The following is a 6000-nucleotide window of genomic DNA, read 5'->3' as shown; positions in this document are numbered from 1 at the left end:
ACATCTCTCTTTCTTTCGATTTGCCTCAAACTTGTCATGCTTTTTGTGTTCTTTTCCCCAGGCGTCCTGTGGGCTGTTATATACTGTCAGTATGCACGTGCAGTTCGTGTTACATCAGAAAAAGTCGTTTTGGTTTGGGTATTTTTTGGCGACGTTTATGCGATTCGTTAACTTGTTTCGCCCTTTGTTCTCCGAAAGGATGGGTCTGTACGTGTCTGGGTCTGTACGTGTCTGGGTCTGTACGTGTGTTCCCTGAAAGGATGGGTCTGTACGTGTGTTCCCTGAAAGGATGGGTCTGTACGTGTCTGGGTCTGTACGTGTGTTCCAGGAAAGGATGTGTGTGTACGTGTGTTCCAGGAAAGGATGGGTCTGTACGTGTGTTCCAGGAAAGGATGGGTCTGTACGTGTGTGACATGGCTCAGTATGGTTTTATCACTTCATTTATATTTTTGTGAATTTTTATGCTACAGTAATATGTTGCTGTGTATAGTTTCTTTAGAGCACTAGTTTATTTTATGCATTACATCCCTTTCAGTGTGGCTTTGCGACCACATGGGCTGGCTGCGATCTGTGTGAGGTACGTACAAACAGGCAAGATTGTATGATGTATAAAGATAATACATTTTATGAAAAATCGGGTGGTCAGGCTCGCTGACTTGTTTCACAAAAGTCAATTCCTGATGAATAGAAAATGAGAGTTCTACGCCAGCTATCGATGGAGCCGAGCTAATTATAGAAACACGTCATTACAAGGTGTGGTTGCAATACACCAGGCTATTTTTAGAAATGAAGTTCCCCAAGTCTAAGGATAGCGAGAGCTGGCTTGTGCCTACGATTAGGGAGACGACTTGTATTCCAGCATTTATTCATAATTAATTGTTTAATGACCATAGTCAAGCAAGGAGACGGGGTTTGTTTGAGAAGCAGAATAACGACACAGTCTGGGTGGTAGTGAGATTGTCATAGACCGAACGTGACTGTATGTATGTAAACAGGAAAACTCCCTCGCAAGTTGTTGGAGGCAATACTTAACATATTAAAAGAGATATCAACGTATGGACTGTTATATTTCAGTGTACAATAACTGGGAAAGTCTATACATAGATCAACGTCATACATCTTTTCATACCAACTAGGTAGTAAGTGAAATGCAAGGGTGAGAGGAACTAGCTCACACATATAGCGAGACGAGGTAGTCACCTGTGTAAACAAACCATTATGGACCTTACACAACAGTACTGCTCGTACAGTGAGATAGAAACTAGGTCACACAGTCGGCTAGTCATAGCCTATGTAAACTGATCACTACTGAATGAGACATGGTTTCTTATTAACACATATGCAGTTTATTTTTATAACATTTGTCTTCTCACCATGCCCGCTGAAGGATGGAAAGAGTATTTGTCCAGCATTTACTTTAATCCCAAACACCCACCCTCCTTCTGGGGTTCAACTAAGTTATAAGGAAGGGAAGGGAAATTTGACATCAGCTGACATCACATCAAGAAGTGGCTCGCTTCTCAAGATGCCTATTCACTTCAGTGCCCTGTATGGTATAAGTTTAAGCGAAACAGAGTGGTCTCAACTGGTTTTAATGACCGGTGGGATATTGACCTGGCTGATGTTTCCAATATAGCCTCTGACAATGACGGTGTAAAATACTTATTGATAGCTATTAACGTATTTACACGATTTCTGTTTGTGGAACCACTAAATAATAAGACACCAGACGCAGTCCTTAAGGCCATGAAGAAGATATTTGCTCGTGCTACTCTACCACAAATTATAAGATCTGACAAAGGTCGTGAACTTGATAATAAGAAAGTGAGATCATATTTAGCAAACAGGGGTATCACCTACTATGTCACACAGAATGAAACCAAGGCTTCTTATGCAGAGAGAGTAATACGAACACTAAAGACGACTATGTACAGATACTTTACTTTCAAACAAACGTATCGTATCGTTATCCTAACGTTTTGCAGGATTTGGTGAATGATTATAACCAAAGACCTCATAGATCGTTCAATGAACAATCACCAGCTGATATTGATGTGAACAATGAATCAGTAGTTTGGAAACAACAGTACATTGATCCACTGCAGAAACAAGTCAAACCCAAAGCAGAGAAGATGAATGAAAGAAGACGGAAAGCCTTTAAATTCAAAGTAGGGGATCAGGTGCGACTGTCACATTTGAGACATGTCTTTCAACGTGACTATCAGGAGAAATGGACAGAGGAAATATTCATTATTAGCAGACGATACTACAGGGATGGGATACCAGTCTATAAAGTCAAGGATATGGCTGAGGATCCTATCACTGGTACCTTTTATGCAATTGAACTTCAGAAAGTATATAAGTCTGCAGACACCCTGTGGCGTGTTGAAAAAGTCTTGAAGAAGAGGAAGAGAGCTGGTAGAAAAGAGGTGTATGTTAAATGGATGCGTTATCCTAAGAAATTCAACAGCTGGATCCCAGAGCAGGACCTCCAGGGTGTATAAATAAGGATAGATGTGATGCACTTCTCATTGGATACAGAACCACCATTGAAGCAACATGTCCAGATTGTCAGAGACTGTTTTCAAGGAAGGATGTTATGCTGAGACACAGGAGACATAAGCACATTAATGATTATGACCCCTATGGGGGAGTACTGATACAAATAGTAAGGGAAAGATACTTGAAGAGTTTCTCTCAAATAATGATGTCTGCATCTTCAACGATGGATCAAACACCTACCTCCACCCTGCCACTGGAACATACTCTGCTCTCGATCTATCACTTACAGATTCTAATCTTTTAAATGAGTTCGAATGGTCGGTCCATGACGACCTTTGTGGAAGCGACCACTTCCCAACAATTCTTACTCCTATCAACCCCACGGATGAACCACCATCAACAAGATGGAATTTTACTAAGGCCAATTGGCCTTTATTCCAAACCCTATGTTCAGAAAAACTTAAGCCGGACAACTTCAGGAATGTTCCTGACCCCATGGAACTATTTTCAGACATCCTAAATGCCATCGGAGACAAAAGTATTCCTAAGTCCTCTGCAAACCCGCACATACGCAAACCATGGTTTGATACAAACTGCAAACAAGCTAGGAAAAATAGGAAGAAGGCGGAAAAATATTTCCGACAACATCCTACAGTGCACAACCTGAATGCTGTTAAAATGACAAATGCCAGGGCAAAACGTACCTTCAAACAAACTAAACGCCGCTCATGGAGGAAATATGTGTCCAAAATCAACTCCCGCACACCCATGTCCAAGGTGTGGAACATGATTCAAAAGATCAAGGGCAAGGGTCAAAATCAGGAGTTCACCACCTGAAAGATGGTGACTCCTTCTAACAAATAAATCTGAGATTGCAAACAAACTCGGTGAAACTTTGGCAAACCACTCCTCCTCATCAAATTATAACCCTCGGTTCCAGAAATATCAAACCCAACAAGAAAAGAAACCAGTCAATTTTAACTCTGATAATGGGGAGGATTACAACGAAATGTTCTCCCTCCATGAATTAAGTACTGCCCTAGGACAGGCTCACGACACTGCGGCAGGAGCTGATGAAATCCATTATCAGCTTCTGAAACACCTCCCTGACTCAGGCTTGGAAACACTCCTAAATATATTTGATGACATCTGGACATCCGGACACTTTCCCCCCTTCGTGGCACAATGGCATTATCATCCCTATACCAAAACCTGGCCGCGATCATACTGATCCCTCAAACTACCGTCCTATATCACTAACTAGCTGCGTTTGCAAAACCATGGAGCGCATGGTCAACAATCGATTAATCTGGTACCTGGAGACCAATAACCTCCTCAGTGACCTCCAATGTGGTTTCCGAAAAAAAACCGAAGTACCATTGACCATCTGGTGCGTCTAGAATCATTCATCAAAAACTCCATTGTCAACAAACAACATGCAGTATCTATCTTTTTCGACTTAGAAAAAGCATATGATACAACATGGAAACATGGTATCCTAAAAGATTTACACGAGTTTGGATTGAGGGGTAGATTACCTCAATTCATATCTCGGTTTTTAAATAACAGACAATTTCAAGTTCGGGTGGGTTCCACACTGTCCGACTATTTCCACCAAGATCAGGGCGTCCCCCCAAGGCAGCATCCTGTCTGTCACACTTTTTAGCATCAAAATTAACAGCCTCACTAACGTTCTAAACAGTTGCTTTGATGGGTCCCTTTTCGTGGATGACTTCAATATTTCATGTCGTGGTAAGAACATGCACGCAATAGAAAGGCAGCTACAACTCTGCCTTAACAAAATCCAAAAATGGGCCAATGAAAATGGTTTTAAGTTTTCAAAATCCAAAACAAATTGTATTCATTTTTGTCGTAAATACAAACCACACAAGGATCCAGACCTAACTTTAGATGGTACTCCCATCAAGGTAGTAGAAGAGGCCAAATTCCTTGGACTCATATTCGACCGCCACCTGACATTCTTACCACACATAAAATATTTGAAAACCAAGTGCTTGAAGGCTCTAGACTTGCTAAAAGTAGTTTCAAATACAGAGTGGGGAGGGGATCAGACCACCCTACTTCACTTGTACAGATCATTAGTTCGCAGTAAACTAGATTATGGCTCCATTGTCTACGGTGGAGCCTGCAAAAGCAATTTAGAAAAATTAGACTCTATCCACCACCAAGGACTGAGGCTCTGCCTGGGAGCTTTTAGGACCTCTCCGGTAGACAGTCTATATGCAGAGGCCAATGAACCTTCCCTTGAACAACGCCGCATTAAACTCTCACTGCAGTATATCACTAAATTACGTTCAAATGAGCCCAATCCAGCATACAATTGTGTTTTCAACCCGCTCTATGAAAACTTATTTCCTAAACTGCCAAGCCTGGTTCCACCACTTGGAATCAGGATCAAACCACACATATCTGCAGCTAAAATTGATCTCGACATCATTGCACCATACCGACTTCTGTCCTCACCACCATGGCAAATGGTGAAACCACAGGTCGATCTTACCCTCACCAAACTCAAAAAAGTCTGAAACAAATCCCTTGGTGTTCCAACAGGAATACAACCAGTTACGTACGAAGTATAACACTCACAGATCCATTTTCACAGACGGATCCAAGGACGATGGCCAAGTTGCCAGCGCTACAGTCATCGGAGCCAAGACTGTCTCCTCTAGGATCCCCGACAACAGTTCCATTTTCACCGCTGAAGCCAAAGCTATCTTCTCAGCTTTGACCTACATTCAACAGCAAAATCAGTCCAAAAACTTCATCGTATTTACAGATTCATTATCCTGCCTTCAAGCACTTCTAAACGTGACTTCAAGTCACCCAATCATCCTGGACATATTAGAACTGTACAACGACCTTTCTACTGGCCAATATGACATCGTCCTCTGCTGGTTGCCGGGTCACGTCGGCATAGCAGGTAACACAAAGGCCGATGCTGCAGCAAAAGCAGCTCTTGAAAAGCCCTTATCTCCACTGCTAATCCCGTACAGTGACTTCAAACCCACTATCAAAAGCTATACTCGGGACCTGATGCAAAAAAGGTGGGACACTCAAGTAGGAAGAAACAAACTCCATGAATTGAAGCCAACAATTGGTTATACCTACTTGGGTTGTCAGTCAAGACGCGATGAGGTAATTCTACGACGATGTCGTATTGGCCACAGTCGATTTACACATGACTATCTGCTGATAACGGATGGGGATGGACCCCCCCATGTGTGTCTCTTGCAATGAGGTGATCACCGTCAAGCATATTCTGCTTGAATGCGTGGACTTATCGCCTGCAAGGGACTCACATTATGATGCAACAAACCTAAAAGATCTGTTCTCACGCGTGAGCGCCCCATCTGATACTGAACTACCTGAGGGAAGTTCATCTGTATCATAAATTGTAACTGTGAAATGTAACAACCATAAATTGTAACTATGAAACGTAACAAACCGCCTGCCTTTAAATTTGATGCTATGACTTTT

The 6000-nt window shown here is 42.1% G+C and overlaps 1 long non-coding RNA gene across 1 annotated transcript in view; it reads left to right on the top strand.

Annotated features, from left to right (window-relative positions):
- The first annotated feature begins 542 nt into the window (after positions 1–542).
- Positions 543–6000, top strand: part of LOC124260122 — a 29469-nt gene continuing 24011 nt past the window's right edge. The window contains exon 1 of the long non-coding RNA XR_006894002.1: positions 543–577. This is a non-coding gene — a long non-coding RNA (uncharacterized LOC124260122). The remainder of the gene's footprint in view (positions 578–6000) is intronic.

This window comes from Haliotis rubra, unplaced genomic scaffold, assembly GCF_003918875.1.
Source record: "Haliotis rubra isolate DU_JTF1 unplaced genomic scaffold, ASM391887v1 Scf75, whole genome shotgun sequence".
NCBI lineage: Eukaryota > Metazoa > Mollusca > Gastropoda > Lepetellida > Haliotidae > Haliotis > Haliotis rubra.
This window is presented reverse-complemented; position numbering and strand designations above follow the sequence as displayed.